Source organism: Podarcis pityusensis (genome assembly GCF_964106645.2).
Source record: "Podarcis pityusensis genome assembly, chromosome: 2".
Lineage (NCBI taxonomy): Eukaryota > Metazoa > Chordata > Lepidosauria > Squamata > Lacertidae > Podarcis > Podarcis pityusensis.
The window spans coordinates 74,783,457-74,808,590 of NC_138029.1; the positions used below are offsets into that span (position 1 = coordinate 74,783,457).

General features: G+C 43.7%; 1 protein-coding gene across 1 annotated transcript in view; it reads left to right on the forward strand.

Moving 5' to 3' along the window:
• The first annotated feature begins 4,809 nt into the window (after window positions 1–4,809).
• The window catches only part of GRM2 (glutamate metabotropic receptor 2), an 85,694-nt gene continuing 65,369 nt past the window's right edge, over window positions 4,810–25,134 (forward strand). Inside the window, exon 1 of the mRNA XM_080996410.1 lies at window positions 4,810–5,648. The gene's annotated coding sequence lies outside the window, so the exon portion shown is untranslated. The remainder of the gene's footprint in view (window positions 5,649–25,134) is intronic.

Sequence of the window (25,134 nt, forward strand, 5' to 3'; positions counted from 1 at the left end):
GGTGGAACAGCTCTGTCTTGCAGGCCCTGCGGAAAGATGTCAAGTCCTGGAGGGCCCTTGTCTCTTGTGACAGAGCGTTCCACCAGGTTGGAGCCGCAGCCGAAAAAGCCCTGGCTCTAGTTGAGGCCAGCCTAACCTCTCTGAGGCCTGGGACCTTCAAGATGTTTTTATTTGAAGACCATAAGTTTCTCTGTGGGGCATACCAGGAGAGGCGGTCCCGTAGATACGAGGGTCCTAGGCCGTATAGGGCTTTGAAGGTTAAAACCAGCACCTTAAACCTGATCCTGTACTCCACCGGGAGCCAGTGCAGCTGGTATAGCACCGGATGAATGTGATCCCGCAGCGAAGACCCCGTAAGGAGTCTCGCTGCGGCATTCTGCACCCGCTGGAGTTTCTGGGTCAGTCTCAGGGGCAGCCCCACGTAGAGCGAGTTACAATAATCCAGTCTGGAGGTGACCGTTGCGTGGATCACAGTGGCTAGGTCAGGGCGAGAGAGGTAAGCAACTACACATTGATGGGATCTGAGTTGGCTATGGCTCTCCAAAAAAGTGGTCTTGAACTAATGATGGATAGATCAATAGTAATCAAAAATGGTTGTGGAAAATGTAAATTCAATGCTGGAGACTTCTAGGAAGCGATTTAAAATAAAGATGCCAGTTTTGCAATGCCTCCATATAAATCAATGCCACAGCCACATTCAGGATGCTGTGAAGAATCCTTAGTTCTATCTCAGAAAGGTAACGTTGGGTACATAGGAAACTGTCTTATATCAATTCAGGCCATTGGTTCACCTAGAGCAGTACTGTCTACTTTCTCTGACACTCTTCATGGTTTTTGACAGGGGTATTTCCCAGCCCTACCAGGAGATGCTAGGAGTTGAAATCAGAACCTTTGCCTATTGTGCTACAGTCCTTTCTTGTCAAAGGGACATCACAGAGCTGAGAAAGGTACAGAAAAGGGCATTATTTGGAGGTTAGAGTGATTTTCCTTCAAGGAAAGGCTGGAATATTTGGACAGGGGAGCTGTCTAAGAGGAGGTGCAAAAACAGTTCTATCAAATTGCAGATGATGTGGAGAAAGTCGAGAGATATACATTTATCTCCCTTTCATAATATAGTGTACCTCGGGATAAGAACTGAAATCATGCTCCGGCGGCGCTGCGACAGCAGGAGGCCCCATTAGCTAAAGTGGTGCTTCAGGTTAAGAACAGTTTCAGGTTAAGAACAGACCTCCAGAATGAATTAAGTTCTTAACCCGAGGTACCACTGTACTACAAATTCAGATCATCCAGTGAAATTGATTGGCAATAGATTCATGCAGATAAAAGGAAGTGCTGCTCCAAACAGTGGATAATGAATTCATAGAATTTTCTGCCACAAGATATGGTAATGTTTAAAGTAAAGGTAAAGGGACCCCTGACCAATAGGTCCAGTCGTGGCTGACTCTGGGGTTGTGGCGCTCATCTTGCTTTATTGGTCGAGGGAGCCGGCGTACAGCTTCCAGGTCATGTGGCCAGCATGACTAAGCCACTTCTGGAGAACCAAAGCAGCGCACGGAAACGCCGTTTACCTTCCCGCCGGAGTGGTACCTATTTATCTACTTGCACTTTGATGTGCTTTCGAACTGCTAGGTTGGCAGGAGCAGGGACCGAGCAACGGGAGCTAACCCCATCACGGGGATTTGAACCGCCGACCTTCTGATCGGCTAGTCCTAGGCTCTGTTGTTTAACCCACAGTGCCACCCGTGTCCCTATGGTAATGTTTACCACTGGCTTAAATGGCTTTTGAAGGGGAGGAAAAGCCTATCATTGGCTATTAGACCTGATAGCTATATAGAATCTCTAAATATGTAGGTACTGTGCCAGAGGTGGGGAAACCCATGACCCTCCAGATGCTGCTGGACTCCAACTCCCATCAGCCCCAGCCAGTATGACCAGTGTTCATGAATGATAGGAGTTGTAGTCCAACAGCACCCGGCTGGTCACAGGTTCCCCACATCTGCAGTATGCTACCAAATACCAGTTAATGAGAAGCAACAGCCTTTTGTGGGATTCCGGGAAGAATTTAAATGGAAAGTCAAATGTGCTTTAATTAATTCTAAATGTTCATAAAATTTCACATTTTTGCACTAAAATGATTTACATTCGTACTTGCAATATCCACTGGGCAATGTAGTGTGTTGACAGGGTAAATTTATTCTTCAAGCATATTGTTCAGGTGAATCTTCCTTTCATTGCCACTTGATCACACTACACCCAGTTTACATTAGAGGATTTCACAACCACTATCATCTTCCACAACCATCATCATAGAACTCACAATTAGAGAACCAGGATTCAAAGCGATGGCAGGTTAGTAGAATGCTCAGTAGGAAAATTCACTATATAGCAGTAAAACCTATGTATTTATTTATGAGTTTCTACTGCCTTTCATTGAAGATTCTAGAATGGTTTACAAAATTAAGGCTGAAATACAATCACAATAGATTAAGTTTGCCACAGTGATAATGCTGGCATCCGTCTGTAAGAATGGAGTGTGCTTACGGAGGTGAAGTCGAATTGCTGGAGAATCACAATGCCTGCTATTGCTACAGAGGCCGGTAACTCGTAACTGCTGCCTTCCATGTTGTTTTGCTGCATTAGCAGCACCAGAGTGACCTCTCTGGGGCGCAAACCTGGACAGTGTCCATGGAGGTCCTGAGCTGCCTGGGCTGGAGGTCTCAGCATCACTGATGTGGTCCAAAGGAAAACAAAGTACAGTTGCACCTTGGTTTCCAAACAGCTTAGTTCTCAAACGTTTTGACTCCCGAACGCCGCAAAACCAGAAGTGACTGTTCCAGTTTGCGAACTATTTTTGGAAGCTGAACGTCCAACTTCCGTGGCTTCCAATTGGCTGCAGGAGCTTCCGGAACAGATTCCGTTCAACTTCCAAGGTACGACTGTAATACGTTTGGCACCAGCTTGTCTGCAGGAGTTGCTGGAAGGAGGCTTACAAGATGCCATCCAACCATCTTAGGGACTCCATTCTAGATTTGTGTAGGGTTTCCTCCTTAACCTTTTCCTCTCCCAAAGATATCCCACAAGGCAATAAACCAGTAGCTAAATACAATAGGCTAGTAAACTCTTTAAAACTCTAGAAAGCTTTGGAGAACAGAAAGATCTCAAAGTTTGGGTAGGTATATGTGGGGTGAGTTCCTTCAAATTCCTGGATATCAAATTCCTAGGGTTTATAGGTAAGCACTAGTACCATAAACTGAGCTTGGAAATCACTGGTTCTCTTTTAGTACCAAAAATATATACTCCTGATGACCTAAAATTTTGAACCTATCTGTGTACACACCATACATTTCTAACACATTTCCTCCCTTCAAGAATCCTGGGAACTGTAGTTCAGGGATATTTAGAATTCTGGCTCTGTGAGAGGTAAACTACAGCTCCCATGATTATTGGGCTGTGTGGACTGTAAATGTATGGTGTGTGAGCAGCCTTGGTGATGACAGCTGTAGGAAAGCAAGAAGTCATGAATCTGTGCCCAATTCCAGATAAGGACCTCAAGAGACAATATGTAGCTCTATGTAGGAGCTTTACTCCCTTTTCCCAAGAGATCTTCTGCTAGGCAAAAACTCAAGGACGGGAGTATTGCAGGAGCCTAGAGCTCAAAGTCACGTATGTTAAACGTCTGAGAGCACATCACTAATAATATATTATAAATACATTTTGGCCCATGTCCTGTAGATGTACTCAACTTAAGATATTCAATTGATTTTTAAAAAATGGAAAGGGAAAGATGGCCTGTTGACTGAATTGTTTCCCCATTGCACATAATTAGTAGCTGATTAAAGAGGCTATTAACATGAGGAAAGGGAGAAAACATGTCAGCCCTGAACACAAACTATCCCTAGACTGGGAGCAATTCAAGAGAATAATTTGTCTTTCCACACCATCAAGCTGATCTGCTCACTTAGTAAATTAAGTTAAAACCATAGCTTTATCCACCAGTAGGATGTGATTAAACGTAAGAGAATGATCCCCCCCCTCCATAATTAAATCGGGGGTATTTCAAGCTCTTTCATCCTGGCTAAAAATTGCTGCTAGTTTCTTCTATATAAAAATCTATTATATATTTTCTAAAGGAATATATGTTTCTTATGGATTCCCGGTACAGATCATTTGGGTGCTCAGGCAAGGGAGGACGCAAATGCTGAAGAGTTGAGATGCATTTAACTAGAGGTGACAAACTCTTAAAATACTGAGCCATCATATTTACCCACCAATTCATGGGAATTAGAAAGAGACGTCACCAGAGAGGCAAGTGCATTTCTTACAGTAGGGGTTGTCAGAAGTTAATCTGGTAGATCTCAGGGTGGTTTGCAGTAGATGAAGAAGGATTTCTGGCTCCCAGCTGTTTAACAATAGCAACACCTTTTTCAAATGCCACATTAATCTGCTGAAATTGAGTAAGTTTGGAGAGAACCTAGAATGGACTTTTGTGTGAAAGGACAGTGAGTTCAATTTTGGTACTAAAAGCGAATTCCTGGGTGCCCTGCCTTCCTCTCTCTCTGAGTATTTTGCACTCGGTTCCATCTGGTGGATATTGGAGTTCTAGAAACAACAAAATAGATCCCACCAGCTACTATCTTGGAGTCATGGCAGCTGCATGTGAAAAATGCTGCAAGGCTTTGCCTTTCTGCTTTGGGCCTTATCTACTTGCCTGTCATTTCTTCTCCCTAATATTTCTTTTATAACTTGCCTTAATTTACATTCTTACCCTTAACCCTTGAAGCTAGAAATTTCAGGACGTTTAACAGATGTTGTCACAAACATGCATTTATGGCTTTAGGTTAACGCCCACTTGAGGATTGTGAAGAGGCATCCTGAGATAACCCTCTGCTGCCTCCAGTCCCTTAATAGCCTTGGGGAGGGGACCCCTTTATGGTGGTTTCTGTACTGGGATCCACCTACACAATCCAAACAGGACAACGTTCTTCCCCTTCCTATTGTTTCTAAGGATCAGTACTGATCCTGACGACCAGAAGGAAGTATCAGTACCATAACAAATGAAAGCCCTTTACAAGGTTCAGACCTTTCCTCCATCGCTTTGGTATCCTGGGAGCAAATAATTTAAGCAGAGGGTGTGCTCTCTCTGGCTTCCTGCGCGAATCATTGCATGCTGAAGCCCCCTTGCCCCGGGAGCTTGAATTTAGCACCACGTTGTTGGACAGCTCCCTCCGGGGAAGGCTTTGTGCTCCTGGCCCCCGCGCGGGGAGTTTGATTTCAGCACCCTGGATTCGGACAGCTCCCTGCCGAGATAATAAATGCTTGGCAAGCTGCTTGACATCAGCGTCTTTGGAGGAGTTTCAAACGTGAATCAAATGTGTGAGCATCGCGGCGAGCGAGAGACCCGCTTGTACGCTAAGCAAATCAAGAGCTTTCAACACCAGAGCTGTGGGCAGCTACTTATGCAAGAGAAGAGGATTCGGAGGCGCAGCACCTCCAGCACTTGACAGAGGCGGCATCTTTACAGCAAGGAGCAGGCATCCAGTCCGCCAGGAGAAAGAAAGTCAGAGCATCTTTGCCCAGCTCGCCTGGGAAACCTTGCACAGAAGAGAGACGCTTCCTCATCACCTAACAGGTGTCTCTGCTTCGCAAAGGTAAGCTTTGTTATTCAAAAATGCCGACAATGAGTGGAATTCGAAACCGTGCCTCTTTATTTTGTCATTTTCTGAAACATGCTGCTACACAGTGCTTCTTTTTCGAGAGGGTTCTGAAGGCTTTACAGTGCTATTTCTTGCTCTTATCTCGCATCATCAAACTGATATTTTCTGTTGTTTCCCGTCTGTCCTCCTTTCCTCCCCCGCCAGTCTCTGGCATTTGGTTGTGGTGGGATGAATTAGTCCAACACGTTGCTTTTTAATCCTATAGATATCCTTGGCATCTAATCCTATTCTTCCCAACAGATTTAGAAGCTAATAGAAGATTGCACTGGAAGCTAGTTGTCTCTCTGCCAAACGCCCACAACCATTTCTGGTAATTAATTATCTTTCAAAGTTTAATTTGGAAGTCATATCAATCCACTTCAGAGCTCTTTGTATGAGCTTGATCCAGGATGTGAGAACCACTATTTGAGATCTCACAGGTAGCAAACAACAGCAGCAACAGCAACAACAACATTAAGTTTTGTAACTGGTGCTTCTAGGAAAGGAATTTTGTGTGTGTGTTTAACATTACTACCAGCTGTATCACAGTGGTGACCCTATTTGATGATTTTCTGCGATTCTAGCTATTCACTGATACTTTAGAAGACAAATGTGGGGGTAAAAATAAAAGTGTTTGATAATACCCCAAATGATTAGCTTTTCAAGATGTATGTTAAAAAATTGAAACATTTTCAACTTAAGAAATGAGAAGATGTTGACAGGAGGAGGCAAGCATGAACACACGGGTTTGCTTCCACTGTCCCAAACCTGTAATGCCTTGCCACTTCATTCTAACTTATAAGTAAGTGTTCATATTTCTTGGTTTAATACTTTTACCAGGTTACATTTTGCCACATATGTGGATGTCCTCCACAGGGATTTGGAAATAAAAATCTAAAAATCTATTTCTTCTCATTTTTCTATACTAACAGTAAATAAAAAAGTCACAAAACAATTAACAAGTTAGGTAAAATCAAGATTGAGAGCAGGAAAAGTTCTTTCTTTCTATTTCCTTCCTTCCTTCCTTCCTTCCTTCCTTCCTTCCTTCCTTCCTTCTTTCTAGGTTCCCGGCAGGGATATCCTTTATAATCTAGAGCCAGAGGCAGGCTAAAGAATAGAGTGCTAGAACATTTAACGAACTCCTAAGGGAGAGGATGTAAGGTAGCTTGTCTCTCAGCTCAAAAGAAATAGCCAGATGAATCCCACGCTGTAAGACATGTTAAACAAAGAGCATTATTTATCATTCACTGAATTTAAAAAAGCTCAAATACCTTTCCAAAAAGTTGATTCTATTTCATAAACGAGCAAGGTCTAACTTATTGCATTGCTTCCTTTAAAAACAAACCAATGAATACTTGTAAAAATAGAAAGTCTGATCAGCATGTCCATTTCCCCACTGGTGTCTTTCAAATGTTCTGTTTGACCAGCTACTCTGAAAAGCAGTCTGAATTAATTTGTGTGAATTTAAAATCACCCTGGACTGCCATCCATCAGACAACGACTGACAGAGCATCTCCCACTCAGAAAGCTGCCCCTACAGAATGTCTCTTTTGGGGTGATGCATTGAAATGACTGATGGTGTCAATTAAGCAAGGAGACATGGGAGCCTAGTTCTTGCCCTCAGAATCTCCTTGCATGTTTTTGAATGCAGATCACCACCAAAACCCAAGCCTTAGAACTCTAATATTTGGTGGGTGGGTGAGAACAAGGCAGAGAAGCAGGAGATTGAAGCGCTGTGTGGCAGCTTGCATGTTGCCATTGCTCTTATGTAAAAGATACATCGCTCCTGCCCTCACAACGATGTACCACTGATGTCCTTCTAGACACTTATAGATCTTAGAAGGGTCTTGGCAGAGATTTTTGAAGGCAGATATCCAAACGGCCTTAAGGGAAGAGCATTGCCAACTGGGGCAATTTCTTACTGCATGGCCCTGATCCAGGAATACGTCTTAAGTTTATATTAAAGTTGAGTGTGTGAGTGTTAGCTGTGATTCCTGCTTTTCAGGGGATGATCCTTTGGGTCCATTCCAACCCTATAGTTCTATGATTCTGAGAGTGGTGTGGTGCATGGTATAGAGTGTGAGACCTGAACTGATGATAACTTGGATTCAAATCCTATCTTGGTCATGAGGTTCACTTATGGAGTGGCATAGAGCAAGTCTCTTAGCAGGATTTTTGTGAAGATAAAATGGGAAAACACCATGGGTGCTGCCTCAGGCACCATACAGGGAGGGCAGGATAACATTTGAAAAATAAAACAATGTTTCTTGAATCTTATTGGTGTGTGTGGAGTGAGGTCTAGGGAGGAAGGCTCTGCCAGTTTATTTCACTGGAAACAACAGGGCCATATCCACTTGTGGCAAATGAGGTACACCTGTTGGCCTAAGAGGAACTGAGAAATAATGAAAATAATTGTTGCTTGAGTCAATATACAGTGCAGGGCCAAATGGAGTTGAACACCCTCATAACACATGTCTTGCAAAAACTAAGCAGGAATTAATGTTACAAGTGGATCTAAAAGTGGTGACAAGTAAAAGTACAATCCAGAGTTCGCCATACATGGAGATCCTGATAACAGTTACCAGTTGTGACTGTAGCCAAACCCTGATCTGCGAAACCAAAGGGTGAAATGGGGTGGCAGTCTCCACTCAGCTCAAAAGGGCTGTGCCAGCCTCTGCCAGTGGAGTGGCGCTAGTGTCACTCTTCAGCATGAAGTCCCCTATTTCACCCACCCCAAATGCAAGTGAGTGGAAGTAGCATGGAAGCACCATGGACAGGATCCCCATGAGTGGTATCACACAGAGACCCCCAAAACAGAACAATCTGTGGGGAGAGGCTGAATCAGCCCGCAACCTACTGGATCCCAAGTGCCCCCCAAGTGCCATCACTTGACATCTAGGCTGGTGTAACATGGAGCAGGGGTTTGCCTGCCCCATTGCATTCCGCCCTCGGTCAGCCAGCGTGAGTGGCAGGGCTGCAGATATAGTGGTGGCTACAGAGCTCCATCGCACCCCAATGCTGCGCAATGAGGGCTAGGATTGCTATGCCCGCTGCTTTTCTGGAACCATAGGAAGCAGCTAGCCACAGGTCGATCCGAAGGTTGGCGGACAGCGCTGCTTCCTAGAAGACTGGTTCTGCCTCAGCAATAGAGAAATGGCCAAGTGAGCCCTGTTGCTACTGCATGGATAGGGCATCATTAGGTTACGGTTCTTCAAAACAACACATAGAGCATTAGCATTTTTAGAGAAGGAACGAATAGAGGACAATACAGTATCCCTGAGCCCTTTTATTAACTCTTGGACCATCTATATCCCCTGTTTTGTGTATCGATTATGGTAGCCCCACCTTACCAAGACAAATCTAATGAAACAGGGAAATATCTATTATAGAATATGTTCTTACATATGTAACAGCCAAGGGAGAAAACTGTCGCTTGGGATCCTTTTGCAATGGAATGTGATTTACCAGCTGCTGAGAGGGCAAAGCAACAGGGGAGGGCAACAGCCTTCCTGCCCTCCCTATGAGCTTCCCAGAGGCGCCTGATTGGCCCCTGTGAGGAACAGAATCATTAGTCTTGTCCAGCAGGACTCTTCGTATATTCTTATGTGCAAGTGGATTTAAAACAACAACAGCAACAACAACAACAAGGCAAGTTCATAAAAGAGAGGCGTATTGACAAAGACTTTTAATTAAGGTGGCCAAGGCATCTCTGCCGTCTTGCTGAATGGATTTCTAAGCACAGAAATGCTGGAGGCTCCAAATGATTGATAGTAAATGGATGTCTCTGGCAGTACTTCATTCTGTTAGACATTTTATTTAAATCAGGCAGAAGTAGTCTTTATTAAAAAATGGAAAGCTGGGCTAAATATTCCATTGGTCTGATCCAATTACAGCTTTCTCTTAGTGTAAAATTGCCGCAGCGATCCTTCCTTGCCTATCAGTGGGACAGTGAAGTGGAGTGTTTATAATCTGTTTGCAACCTCTGGAAGTCTTTGTGACAGTTGTTCTTCCAGGAATAGATATTAAAATGTGACATTATACAAATGTTTGACTAGAAGGAGACCGAGAGGTCAAATTTTTATCACTGGGTCTTGAAGAAACCATCTTTTTTGTTCTGTCAGATTGGAACAAACTTTCTGCGCTCCAGAGCAGCCTTCGCTAAACTGGTGCTTCCCATATATTTTTAGCTACACAACTTCTGTCATCTCTGTTCCTTGGCCATGATGATTGGGTCTGATGGGAAGGAAGGGTAGTCCAAAACATCTGCAGGGCATCAGGCTGGGGGTGGCACTGTGGTCTAAACCACTGAGTCTCTTGGGCTTGCTGATCAGAAGGTTGGTGGTTCGAATCCCCGCAACAGAGTGAGCCCCCATTGCTCTGTCCCAGCTCCTGCCAACCTAGCAGTTCGAAAGCATGTCAAAGTGCAAGTAGATAAATAGGTACTGCTGTGACAGGAAGGTAAACGGTGTCTCCGTGAGCTCTGGTTTCTGTCATGGTGTTCCATTGCACCAGAAGCGGTTTAGTCATGCTGGCCACATGACCCAGAAAGCTGTCTGTCAACAAACACCGGCTCCCTCGGCCTGAAAGCGAGATGAGCACCACAACCCCATAGTCGCCTTTGACTGGACTTAACCATCCAGGGGTCCTTTACCTTTACCTTTTACTCTAGCACTTAATCCCCACTAAGAGGATATGTTGCTGCACGACCTCCACAGGGCAGTGAACATTTCCTAGAACTACAGACAGCAGGCCAACAAGGGTCAGTTTTGGATCAGTGACTACTGGATACCAAAGGGCTTCCCTTCTAATTTATTGTAACATTTTCTGAGACGTGATTGTTGACTATCACAATCCATTGCAAAAGGGTAGGATACCCAATGGGTGCCTTGTTCCCAGCAACACTTATGAGGAAGTGAAACAGGAGCTATCTCCAGAATATTTGCTTTGGTGTCCTAATAGATTATGGAGAAAGCATTGGTTCCAATCTAAGAGCCGATTGATTCTGTCTCTGTGAAACAAGCTACTTGTTACATGAGAATGTAGGAAATAGAAACCTAAATAGCTGCTGCTTCTATAGAAAGGAGGTTTGCAAGCACAGTCTGTAGGAGAGAAGCACTTAACTCTTTCCTGGTCATGCACTTAACTCTTTCCTGCCAGATACCTGCCTTCTGCAACTCTGCAGCCAGTTTCCAGATGCGTGCAATCTCATAAATTTGCAGATACATGTCCGGAATCCTGTAAGTGGAGAGGCAATTGGGGAAGTTGAAATGGAGAAAATACACCTGGCATGGGATGAATTAAGCACACCCTGCACTGTGCCACTTCACAACATCCCTTTCTGAAGCTGCTTTGCCTAGGAGAAGAAACTGTCAGTTTTGCTATGCTTTTTCAGTTTTCTGTGTAACATGTAGTTTGCCTCTGTGAGCATATTTCTTGCCTGCGGAATGAATATTTGTATCGAGACCAGGGTTCAAGTTTTGCAACCTGCATGCTTCCTTGAAAACTTTAATGTTTAGTTGCTGAATATATATTTGTTGATCCTATATAACAAAACAACTATATCCTTCTCATGGACTGGCTGCTTGGCTGGCTGTGTTGTCTCGGTTGCTGAAGGAGAGGTGGAGATTTGTAGCTTTAAACATTTGGAGAGCAGTCAGAGCTCGATGAAAGAACATATATTTTGCAGAAACTCCCAGAATCAGCCCCAGCATCATATTATGAACATCACAGGTTAATGTTAGCATGTTGGTTAATCCAGCCTTAATAAAAATGGAGCCAATCTCTCCTGTTGGTGGTGGTGGTGGGGAATCAAATGCAGGGCCAAGTACAAATTTTCTCAACTTTTCCACAACCTTTTATTGGACCACCTAAATGGAGCTAGCAGACCACCCCCAGTCCACATGGATCACGGTTTCAGAACTTCTGTTCTAACTGGGTGCACTGCAAGGAAACTTTCCATGCTTGTAGCTTGTTGTCAAATTGTGCTTCGATGATATCTGGTAGTTGTTTACATTCTGTGGGTGGATTTACTGCTGTTGATTATATCCATATCTAAATAGCCATATCTGTATCGATGCATATATACATATATTTGCACATAAACAAATGTGTTCAAATATCATCAACACGTTTCCATTCAAGGGATACAAATATAACAGGATACAACCCATCTGTCAGGTGTAACAAGATAAAGATAACCACTACTTCACCAGGAGGAGCCAGGTACTGCGGCTGAGTTCTGAATCTCTTCTATGCACATTTTGCTGAATGGCAATTAAAATTTGATTAAGTTTCAACATTTGAATTCCTGCCTTCTCCTTTGTATTTGGATTGTTAACATAGGAGAAATTCACATTGTAATTTTTTTTTAAAAAAAATTGAGGTCCGGTTTTAAAAGCTGTCTTCAAAATGGTGTGAGACCAGCATCCATGAAGACTCCCTCAAAGAGTGGGTGGATATAAAGCAAAGCTGGGAAAGGTTTTTTTTCCTGTGTAGCATCACATGCTGGCTGGGGGCAGGAGTTAGAGCTAGTGGCAGGCAGGGCAAGATCAAAAGTGGGAGGGGCACTCCCCCCCTCTTTTTTCTTGCTCCACAGGGGGCCCTGTTGTTAAACACCTGCCACCATGTTTCTAACAGTGTTTGCTGTTAATGAAAAGTCCAGAGTTTTGTTAAAAATGAAGGCTTTATTTCTGCAGACTAAATGTGCCTTCTCATGCTTTAACTCCTTGCTCTATGTACTGCATCACTTTGTGGGGGGGGGGGGGAGGTCCCTCAAACCATGTCCTTTCTCCGTGACTGTCTCCTCTATCTAGTTTCCCGAGTCTCTCACTTAGTTCAACACATTGATACAATTTCTACCACCCTCTTCTCCCTCTCCCTCTATGCCACCCCCCTTGCCTCCTGGGTTCTGCCTCCTTGCCACCAGAATGAAATCAAGGTTGTCTACCTCCTGACATTAAAGGCAGACACAGTGCTTGGCTGGGACCAGGGGGGTCAGAAGTCAAATCACTCCTCAGTCTATCTTCTCTACCTCCTTGAGATGGTCACATAATTGTTGTAAGAAGGTTTCGTTGCACAAGGATCCTTGCAGTGCTGCTTTGAATACAATTCATTCTTTCCCTGTGAATACAGCAAATGTTTAAACAGTTTAGAAGGGCTAGAAGGCAAATCTTAAGGGATTTGGCAGTGTATTTTTTAAAAAGTGGTTAATGGCAAGTGGTCAGGGCTTGCCTTGATTCTACGTATGCACTGTGCTACTACCTCCCTCTGTTTGGAACTGGCAGATTAGGTTGAGGTGTAAGGCAGCATAGACTCTGGCCCCTATTCCTTGCTAGTTGTATAAGGCCAAGGCAAACTGATTATAAGCGAGAAAGCAGCATTTCTTCTTCATTCACCAATAAGAACCCAACCATTCATTGACATCAAAGCATGCCTAGCAAAGCAAGAATATAAGTATTATGTTAAGTATTAAGTATTAAGTAATTATTTTTAAAAACCCTTCATACACTTGAACAAGCTGTGTGGATGAGAGTGAACATGTTGTGCCTGAATCTAAACAAGATGGAAATGATGGTGGGAAATCCAGATGGTCTGTAGGAAAGAAGGCACTGTCCACTAGAACCAGAATGTCCCTACCTCTGGCAGGGCAGATTTCCAGGCTTGTCAGTGACTAACAGCCACGGCTCACAGTTCTGACAGTTCTGTTATTTGCAGATCAGGGTCTTTCTGAGATCTAGGTCCTGACACCCATTATTTCTGCCTATGTAGCCTTAAGGATAATTTACTGCAATACACTTCTTATGAGGCTGTCCTTGAAACAGTTCAGAAGCAGCCTGATTGTTAACAACAGTAGGAGAAAGAGAACACATTCAGTCAAGCTTTTGTCAACAACACTGGGTGCCAGTTGGCTTCTGAACCCATTACAGAATGCTGGTTTTGATCCAGATAGCTCTGCCAGTTCTGAGGCAACATTTCTTCCCCAGAAGAGGCTGTCCAACTATTAAAATCAGCTTGTAGCCCAAAGGCAGATAGATGCAGCAGGGCTTTCTCAGTAGTGGCCCCAGTTCTATGGAATTCCCAGCTCTAATTGTTCCACAGGCTTTTGTTTGTTTTGTTCCACAGGCCATTTGATCTAGGCAAATGTTTGGTGAACTTCTGCGCTTTATTGAGGTGGTTTATTAGGACATGTGCATAAAATCTTTTCTGGTCATAGTAGTCATTTGATATTATGATGCTTCTTTTCATAATAGTTACACAATTATGAAATTGACATTTTCTGACTTTATTTAATTATAAACCCATCACAGGGATAATCTCAGAGCAACCTACAACAGGAACGAATTCAAAATGTTGACCCCCCATGGACCAGAGCACACCAGGCACTCCTGTCTTCCACTGCCTCCCATAGTTTGGTCAAGCTCATGCTGGTAGCTTCGAGAACACTGTCCAACCATCTCGTCCTCTGTCGTCCCCTTCTCCTTGTGCCCTCCATCTTTCCCAACATAAGGGTCTTTTCCAGGGAGTCTTCTCTTCTCATGAGGACAGGGGGCTAGGAAAGGGCTTTTTCAGTGATGGCTCCACCTATGTGGAACGCCCCACCTCCACTGACCTGCATCTGGCTCCATCTGCTTACCATTTTAGGCAGCTAGTTAAGACTCATCTTTTTTGGCAGGCATTTGATGAAGGAGATGGCTGGTTGCAGCTGCTACTAGTAATATGTATTGTGATTTGTAATATGTATTGTGTGGTTTTATAGGCTTTAAAATCTATTTGCCTATCATAAACTTTTCTGTGGCTTGTGCAAATGACAGTATATAAATGATCTAAAGAAGTAATAAATTTTCAAGATTTTTGGCACAGGCCTCATTTCACCTGCTTTGTTGTTTTTTTTAAAATGATATTTATTAAGAATTTTAAAATTACAAGAAAAACAAAAAGAAAGAGAAAGAGAAAGAACAAAGGAAAAACAAACCACAATCAAGCAATACAAATTGATAAAAATCAAAATCAAAAAGTAACAACAAAACACGTAACACAAGACAATCAAAAAACAAATCCAATATTCCAAAATCCTTAACTGTCATTGCCTTATTTCATCGACCTCCTCACTCCTCCCTTTTTTGTATCCTAGTTATTATCACAGCAAATCCTTTCCATTTTTCATAATATTCTGTCATTAAATTACCTTAATCAACTTTAACCTTATCTTACTATAAAAGACCCTAAAACTTAAAACTTAGATCTTATTTATACCAGTTTCTCATAACCATAACATATTCTTACATAATTCTTTTAACATTTTTGCTAAAACCAAATGATTTCGTTCCAACATTTTTCTAACATTCATCAATTTTATAAAACAATCCTAATAAAAAAAAATTTCCAATCTTCATCCAGCGTCTCTTCCTCCTGGTCCCGGGTTTTGTCAGTCCTTTCTATTCCATCAATCTAGTTCATTAACCTGGTAATCTTATGTCCGAGGCCCTTAAGTCTCTTCCATGTCCCTTCCACAGCTCTTCTTCATATTTATACCTGTACTTTACTTTGTCTCCTGCTCCTTTCACTCGTGGAAACTCCATCTTGACAGTGTTTTTGACCCTTCTCGACAAATCAGCCCCTTTTCCATAGTCCACACTAAACTCCATGTGGTATTTAAAAACATGTTTCAAAATCCCTCCAGAATTAAGAGCCCCCAGAACCCCAAACATCTCATGGCCCATTGCCAGACTTGGAAAGTCAAAACATCCCTGCATAGGGGGGTCTATCCAACCCCCCATTTCCAAACCAGACAAAACTCTATCTCTCCAAGCCTGGCTTTTTCCAAGTTCATTTGTCAAATCCAACAACTCGTGTTCCTGCTGGGCCACAGCTCCCTCCATCTCTGGCACCCAAGGTCCAGCAACACAACATCCTCTTCCCTCATCTGATCTGTCAGAGCACACTCCTGATTTAATTCCTGGGTGGGTTCTATATAGTTACCCACTAACTGTCCAAAATTTCTGATCGCAACAGTCATCAAGTCCGTCTTCTCATGTAACTGTTCCAATAGGGCACTTGTTTTGCAGAAAGCACGCACCAGAGCTTCTGAATACATTGTTATACAAGGTCAGAAGTCTGTTCCCACGATTGTAATCTGTTGCAGCTGCAGAGCTCCCCGATTTGGATTTAGTAACAGCTTCACAGGCTCCCTCTAGGGGAAGAACTTCTATTTGATCTTTTCTTTTAAGAGTAGATCTAGCAACAAAGTTTCCTTTTTTCAGATATTTTGTCAATATTTGTTCCTTTAAAATGCGAAGGAGAATGATGGAATCGCTATGTTTCTCTTCTTTTAACTGTCTGTCAAAGACGTTTGTCTATGGTCAATGAACTTCCCAAAGAATGTCAGTCCTGACACCCCGCTCCCAGGTCCGAGACGGTGGAAAATTACTTTTCTTTACACTCTCTTCTGCAGGTTTAACCAGTCCGGAAAAAATTCCCCCTCTTCTCCTGCTTCCGAAGGGGGTTCAACGATTTTAAATGATGAAAGTTAATCCTTTACAAACGATTTTCAGAACTCTAGTTTGCCATGTCTTTGCTTTAATCTATCTACAAGAAACGGAAGGCTGACTTCCTGTTTAGACCTTCCCGTTTCAGTGCCAAATTGAGAAGAATTTCTTAGTCCAATTTTCCTTTCTACTCGCAGGTCATTATTTAAAGTCCAATTGTTCGAAATTGAGCTACTCACGAGTAGTTGTTTTAAAAGCCAAATTGTCCCAGGAAAAAGGCAGCGCTCTCCGGCAACGGCTATGCGGCTTCGCTCCACGGAAGAAGCAGTTGACTCTCAGCACCGCGCCACTTGCCCCTCTTCGCTCCGGAGCCCGTAACTGGGTTCCTTTACGAGTTGGGGGGGGCGCAAAAGGTGCCCGCCGAGTCCCATGGTCACAGGCTTCATCCGCCTGTGATTTTTCAAAGGGTCCCCGCTTCGCCGTAGCGGAAAAGACCCGTTTTCCGCGGAGCCAGTCCCTGCGGATCAGAGGGAGTCCGCTATTACTGATGGCGCCACCCCGGAAGTCCCCATTTCACCTGCTTTGGAATCTCCCTCAACATCATGTTTGCAGTATCTCAGGAACAGCATCCAATCACATATTTTCTCTCTCTCTAGCCTGGTGACTGCCCTATTCCCTGATCTAAGCCATTTGAAACTCAGTAACACATCCTTCTCTAGCTCTCCTACATCAGGCTTTCAGGGTAGATGAACTGACCAACCAACATTCCATTTGTGTTAAAACAAATAACGGGCTGGGAGGAACATCTCAAATGCTGTAACAGCCCAAAATAAAGATGACTGCCTCTCAGTCTCCATTCTGTGAAGTATTCTGTGCTTAGCCAAACTGCGGTAGTTAGAAGACTAACATCCTGGACTGCAAGCATGGATTGATTTGATAGGTACCTTAATCCCTTAATAAAACTAATGAGTGTTTTTGCAGTTGTCCTAGCTTGGACAGGTTAAGTAAAAGAGAATTGGAATGGCATATTTTAAAAATATTTTTCCTGCTAGGCTGCTAGTTCTCGCACTCTGCCTTCAACATCATGGGAAAGGTGCCTGTTTTTAGTCCTTAGAGATAGGCAAATTTATTTAAGTGTAATCAATTGTTTACAACAAGGCAGATGGTTAATCAACTAAATCTTGTTAGTGCCAGTATTATAGTGCCTATTGCTTGTTAATCCCCTGGGAACTTAGGCACATATCAATAAAAACATTCAAATGAATGCAGCTATTTATCTCTTCTTCTTCTTCTTCTTCTTCTTCTTCTTCTTCTTCTTCTTCTTCTTCTTCTTCCTCCTCCTCCTCCTCCTCCTCCTCCTCCTCCATCTACTCAACTTACTAATGAAGAGGGACAATCCGGTTCCTTACCACATCCTCTTCTCATGATTAGAACATCCTTTCTCTAACAGACACACACACACACACACACACACACACACACACACACACTTCATTGGCCCCTAGTCTTTGCTTATTCATTGCATTTAGATGCTATCTCTCCTCCAAGAAGCTCAAGGTAGCCCAGATGGCTCTTGCCTTCTTCATATTATCCTCACAGTTATCCAGTTTAGGCTGAGAGTTGGTGGATGGCCCAAGGCCTAAAGTTACCCAAGTGAACTTTGCTGCGAGGGTCAAGTAGCAGCTGTGGTGGCTTCCAACAAGATCTCGTGAGAGTTCTGTGTGATCTTGCTGGAAGCCACCACTGCAAAAACCCAACAAGTGAGGCTGTGGTGGTGTGGCACCTTTTCACTCCATCTCAGGCGGCAAAACGGAACCAGCTGCCCCTGCGTCTTCCAGATCCTAGTCCAGCTCTCGCACAATCTTTCATACGCACACATGTAATTACCACTTTCAAGGGTGTTATGTACTGAGTTGAATAGGATCCAAAATGCAGCTGTCTGATTGGTCCTAGAACAATAGGATTCAGAATGCAGCAGTCTGATTGGTCCTAGAACAATAGGATTCAGAATGCAGCAGTATGATTGGTCTGCAGGAGCCACCCAATCCAGCTCCAGGTGGAAGTGAATCCACAACCTGATTGGCCTACAGGAGAATCCCAGAATTAGCCAATCACGTGCAGCCCATTGTGTAAATAATGTATATAAAGCAGATATTTTGGGGGAAATTTCATTCCTCCTCACCGCTATAAGCTGAATAAAGAGCATGAAATCCACTCTCGACTCCAAGTATATTTCAAAGGGACAGACTGGATCAGTCCATAGGTACTTCTGCATTACTTGAAATTTTAGATGCCTGTTTTTCTGCTCTTGGGAACAGGGAAGCTTTCTTATGGGAATGGTACCAACATTTCTGCACTCAGTTAAGATACATTAAGTTTTAAAATAACCAAAGTCTTTTTTTCTCCCCAAGTTTCAGTGCAAAATATCCATAAAATATGCAACTTGATGCCTCCACTCCTAGACATTCATCTGTTTTGTCCTATTGTGTCTGCTCTCAAGTACTTAGTACTCTCCACTGTTGTCAGGTAATGGTCCCAAACAATAAAAACACATGCATATAAATGAAAACAAAAATAAGAAATACAAAGCAACAGAGAATCTAAAAGCAGGTGATACTAAAGGAGCGGTGGGGGTGGGGTGGAGGAAGACCAAAAGTCTGCCACAAACAGAAAATATTCCCCCTGAAATGGGGCATCATCTAAGAGGGAACCAAAGATGACCAAGGCCTGGGCACAGCAACAGAGAAGACTCTGTCATCGCATATTCCCATCAAATGGTACAATTTCCCCCATGGATTTCAGACAGTGGGCAAGTTCACATGATAGGTGCTGGCCCTCAGCCATTTGGGACCTTAAAGGTAATTCAACCAGCACATTGAATTGTTCTGAAAGCAAACCAGCAGCCTGTGAAGAGGTTACACAAATGGAGTCATGTGGTTCCAATAACATGATTTATTTCAGTGCAATTTCTTTTTTTGGTTAAATCTATATACCAGTTTCCTGCACAAATAAACTCCATTCAAACAGGGATGAAAGAGTGTTCATGAAGCCTCTGGAATCTGGATGCAAAAGAAGGACAACCCCTATTTCTTTCCCAGATGTCTTGATTTCAATCATCTCATGATTTTGAGGAGCTGCATCACAATTTTAATCTCAACCTGAAAGGGACTACAAATCTTCTGGTCAACCCAACTGGCTGGATTGAGGCCCTAGGGAGATGGGGGTAGGTCATGCTTCCAGGAACGTGCTTCCTTACATTGAAATGCTGCCCAGTCTGTAGAATCATTGATATCTCGCTCCACCTGTGCAACCCCATGAGAAGTGCAAAAACTCCATCAGCCTTGACTTGGCATCCAATACATGCATTCAAATCCCATGCAGATTAAATTACTTACATGCAAATTAAATACGGAAATGATGTGGCAATTTGAAGCTCACACGTTTCCAAGGGAGAGTCATTAGGTCTGAACAGAATCCTTCCATAACTTTGCTGGACACGTGATTCCCCTAAACTTGGAGATCCTTCCATGACCTGATTGAGCCCCAGAGACCAAAGTACTGACTCCCCCTTTTACTCATTTTCCCTTGTCACCTTGCCAAGCCAATGAGAATCTTCTGCTGAAGTAATTATCCTGGTCCATTCAGCTACCTCATGGTGTTGTGTGAGTCCCATCTTGCTAAGTGAGATATGAAGGCAAGATGCATTGTTGATGGGCTGTTTATTATCCTCCCCACAATGCTAAAAGCAGAGGTAGCTCTGTCAACATGGACCAGATGCAGTCTCTGTTCCTTGTTATTTAAGTCTACCCCTGATGCTGCAACTGATGCTCAGTGCAGAGCCAGAAGCCATTGCTGTGAGCCTAATCAGGAGCAAAACCAGGGCTCCCTGCAATGAGGAGAGAAATAATATCCGTACTCAGTTATTAAGTCTTTCAGCCTCCTCTGAGCTCCCCACAGGCCTGAACTTGCATGATTTCAACCCACTTTGCATGTATCTCACCCTTCCCATTTTGCTGCTGTATTGGCTGTTTGAGTTCATCTGATCAGGTCTCCTGGTCCTTAAGCATTATGCTTCGCCATATTTATGAAATGCAATAGGCCAACAATTCTGCATGGATTGCCAGGACATGCCTGACTGCCCCATCATGCCATTAACAAGGGAAAGGTCATGGGGTGTTCAGCAAATGTTTAATTCAAGAAAGCTGTTTCTGTTCTATTTATATCTCATTCAGTCTTCCCCTCCATGGCAGCTCTGGAATGGTCTACTGTAGTCACCATGGAAGATGCAGGATGGGAAAGGCTGAGGAGATGAACGGAGCAACTATGATGTGACTGGGATAGCTATGATGTGACTGGGACATATGCCAGGGTCCCTTCTTATGCCTTCATTTGAAACCAGAAATGCACAACAAAGTTTTGTTTTTAATTGTTTTGTTTATTATTGCATTTCCACCCCACCTTTTTCCTTCAAGGAGTTCAAGGTGACATATGTGGTTCTCCCCTTTTCCGTATTACCCTTCACAATGACACTGTGAGGTTGGCTAGACTGAGAGATGGTGACTGGCCCAATTTCAGCCAGTCAGCTTCATGGCCAAGCGGGCACTTGTGCCGTGCTCCCCTAGGTCCCAGTTCAACCCTCTAACCACTACACCACACAAGCTCTCTGTTTCCTTTCCTCTGTCTCTGCTACTGGAGAGAGATGGGCATCAGGAGACTCAAAATGGGTCTCCTGGCTGAGCTGCCCACCCCTTGGGTTTGAAGCTGGCAGCCTTATCTATGGAGGAGCCTCATCTACTGGGGTGCATAGTGATCTGCTTTGATGCTTGATCCTAATGCTTTGCTTATTTAGGTGTTGAATAAGATGTTCTAACATGCTGAGGGGTTGAAACGAACTGCAGCACTTCAAACTGAGAGCAGAGGATGAAATTTTGGGGTGCATTCATAAGTTTTAAAAAAGCCTCCACACCAATAGAAAATAGCAAAATAGACAATTTTGCACTTAAATGTAATTTTCTGCCTGCAAGGGGTTGCATTGTGGTGCCGTGTTTATCATTTTTAACGCTCTCCTGTGTAATAATATGTAATTGAAAGTGGTACAGCCCATTCAACCACTTCAACATACTACCATCTCCTTATTTAGCACCTTATTCTGCTGCAGTGGTGCAGCTGGGTAATCTTAGGTGCTGGACTGAATGGTCTTCGTGATGTAGGTGTGGAGAATGGGTGAGGTATTTTAATACATCTTACTTCATTTCTCAGAATGTGTTAAGCCAGTCTTGCTGCACTTGGGGACCCTCCTGCCAGTGACAGCTAGTGATATTTGGAACTGGGCGGGGGGCAAAAGGCAGGGAAGCCCATCCTGCTCCCTTCTGAGTTCTGTCAGGGTAACACTGAGACTAACGAGCAGAAAGCTGACATGAAGAGCCAATCCCTGAGACTGGCTGTAAGTAAGAAGGTTGGCAGGTGGGTGCCGGCTGAGGGCAGACTGAGGGTGGTGGGACACTGTTCCTTTTGCCCTAATGGACAAAATGCTCTATGGCTCATTTAATTCCTCCTGGGTGGGGGGTCCTGGACAGCTGCCCCAAAGTCCTGCCCTGATGGTGCCACTCTTCTGCTGCGTGTTGAACAGCCAGCTTTGGCTACGGGCAGCCAACGCAGAGCAAAGTGGCCCATTGGGGCTGTTTTATGCTCTACTAAAAATAGACCCAGAATTGGTACTCTACAGATGATGCGGTTTCCAGCTTGGAAAGTTTAATCATAGACACCTCTGCGCCTTTCCTTCACGTCAGGTGGCAGGCTGAGGTCTACCGTGTCTCACACGGTGAGGCAAAATAATAAGCAAAATCAGAAAGGCCAGCAGGTTTACTTACCAGAAGCACTGGGGTGTGAGGCTCGTAGAGGAGCTGTACTTGTCACACACCGGCTCCTGTGACCATCAGTGCGATGTCAGTTGTGCTCTCCTGATTGCTGGCACCGTAACCTTGGCACACAGGAAAAATGTACAAGCCGTGGCCTGGATTAACATCCTCTAGAGTTTAAAAACGGAGGTCCAAGAAAGCAAATGTGACTAGAGGGCCATTGGGGAGAAGGCAGAATGATAATTTCTCAGTGACTGTTTCACCCACCCCCAAGAAGAAGCGACAGTGAGTTAAGGTTAAATTGATTTGCATACAAGCATAGCCACGTACCTGTACCTTGGTGCAAGTTTCTAGCTAACTTAAATAGCGGTAGATGAAAACAATCCTCCTCACGTGGGAAGGAATTCACTCTCTCTGCTACCTTTTATAGCAGCCATCCGTAAGTGGTGCGGTACTTTGTATTTCTTCCACCCTGCCAGTGTGCTTTCAAACAAAGCCTGCTCCTGGATTGCATTGTAAGTCCTCGCCAGACAGAAATTAAGGCAGTTGACCTTATTAAGCTGTAGTTACAAGGAGTGATCCAACAGCTGCTGGGCTCACTGTGGCTAGATAATGTGCTGAAGCGGAGGGGAATTACTGGGATTTTCACACCCTGAAGCTTCAGCTCCAGTAGCATTGGCATCTTAATACTGTTAAAGCACCACCAGCTCAGCAGTGCTGAAGTAGGGGCCTCTTTTCTCTGTTTCTTACTGCAGAATCATCTCAACAGGTTAGGAGTCTGCTATCCTTTTTACTAAGCCTTTGGAGAAGTGGGCTGGACTGCTTATTGAAGACTGCTTAGGATGACTGGACTAATTTAGGGTCAAATAATTTGGTTACGCAAAGGAAGAAAAGGAAGGAAGCTCAAAACAGCTTGTACCACAGGTGCTAGACTTATTTATTTACTTACTTTCATAATTTATAAACCATTCTACATTCAGAGAATAGCTGAGTGGTGTGCACAAGAGGAACGTAAAATATAGCACAGATCATAAAGCAGTATTGAAGCCTGAAAACCGGCAAGAATGAAAGACTTCTTAAAATGAAAAGAAAGTTTCTGACAAATGTCAAAGACATAACAATGTTGGCAATTGCTTCACTTCGAAGGGAAGAGAATTACAGAAAACTGGTGTCACAACACTAAAAACATGTGCTCAAGTCAAAGAATGCTTGAAAGCAGGGAAATGTGGCTTGACTTTGAGTTCCAAAAAGTTGAGACCAGTCTTTCCAGAAACTGCATTTTGAGCATTTTTAAAGTACCAGCTCATGGAGATATCCCTCATGAACTTTTGTTCTATGTACCTCTTACGATAGTGCTCACATTTTGGGAAAACAACTGGACAAACATGCTTCTTTATCAATAAGCTCCTGTTTCAGGAAGCTCCTGGGATTTCCCCTTCCCTGGGCTAATGAAAGACTTCGGGGGCATTCAAAACAGTGCCAGCAATGCCCACCACAACCAAAGCACTGCTTCTGCTCACCACCAAATGCATTAACATTCCATCTCCCCAAGCTGCCTCCCCAGCATCCCCTGCACTACCAGCAGGACCTCTGACCTGCTTGCTGCTGTGCTCTGGGGTAGCAACACCTCTCATCCCTTCCTGGCCCCTGTAGCTCCTTAAACTCAACCCCCATTCACAGTTGCCTTCCATCACATTTAATTAATAAAAACACACTGACTCAACCCTTAGATGTATAAAAAAGCACTGTCCTGGTCCATACATCTGTAGATCCTGTCCCCACAGAATCACATAGCCATAAAATCTATAAACAGATCTACAGGCTAGGGTTTTGCATTTGCTGTCTTAATTCAAGCAGAGTGTCCAGATCAAGGGAAGTAAGCAACACACTATTCTGCCTTGGTCAAACCACACCTGGGTGCCACAAGGATATTGACAAGCCAGAACATGTGCAGAGCAGGGCAACCAAGATGATCAAGGTCTGGAAACCAGGCCTCATGGAGAACAGTTGAGGGAGCTGGGTACGTATGTTTAGCCTGATAAGAGGAGACTGAGAGAAGATACGACAGCCATTTTCAAATATCTAAAGGGCTGTCACATGGAGGATGGAACAAGCTTGTATTTTCCTGCTCCAGTGGGCAAGACTTGAACCAATGCATTCAAGTTACAAGAAAGGTGATTCCAACTAAACATCAGGAAGAACTTTTTGACAGTAAGAGCTGCTCAACGGTGGAACGGACTACCTCCTTGGAGGTTTTTAAGCAGCGGTTGGATGGCCATCTGTCATGGATGCTTTAGCTGAGATTCCTGCATTGTGGGAGGTTGGACTGCATGACTCTTCAAACTTTATGATTCTGTGATTTGGATAATTAAACTTGGTGGGTGGGCACCATCCACCCAGCACTGAAATGACTCTTCATGCTTATAGAAAACCATTAGTAGCAAAAACATAGGCATATTGAAGTTGGGAACATTTCATAAGCAATTGAAAACTAGAAACTGAGAGTCAGGGTTCTTGTAATTTTTTTCTGAAGCTGGGACCCAAAGTACAACTTGGAGGAAGCAGTCATCATCATGGAGTTGAGTGCTGCTTTTGTTCGGGGCCTCTTGTTGCACACATGACCTTTTTCTAAAGCGTAGGGTTTTGAATATGACAAGCATGTATTTGCAAGCCCATCTATCATGCAATTACACACTTCAGGTAGCCAGGATTGAGTGCTGAATAACACAGTGGCAAACTCAAATTTGCTGCTATGTGACGTGTGAAAAGGCTAGTCCCTCCCTGGTGAACAACATTGTGCAAAGTGGAGGATGTCTAACAGCGTTGCTTGATTGTCAGTGTTCCAAATACATCCAGCACTGCCACTTTCCTATTTTATTCTGTGCGTTTAGAGTTTGCCTTTTTATTCACGGAAAACCAGGAACCAAAGATCAAGAGAAGTACTTGGTTCTCTTTGCCATTCCTCAGTCTGAGCACAGATCTGGTTGCTGCTGTTGCTGCTGCTGTTTGTTTTCTGGAGCTTCTGGAATTTGCTGTGAGACACACAAGTAATAACACCCCCTTAAAATAAGCAGTTGAAAAGGCTTGCTACTGATGACA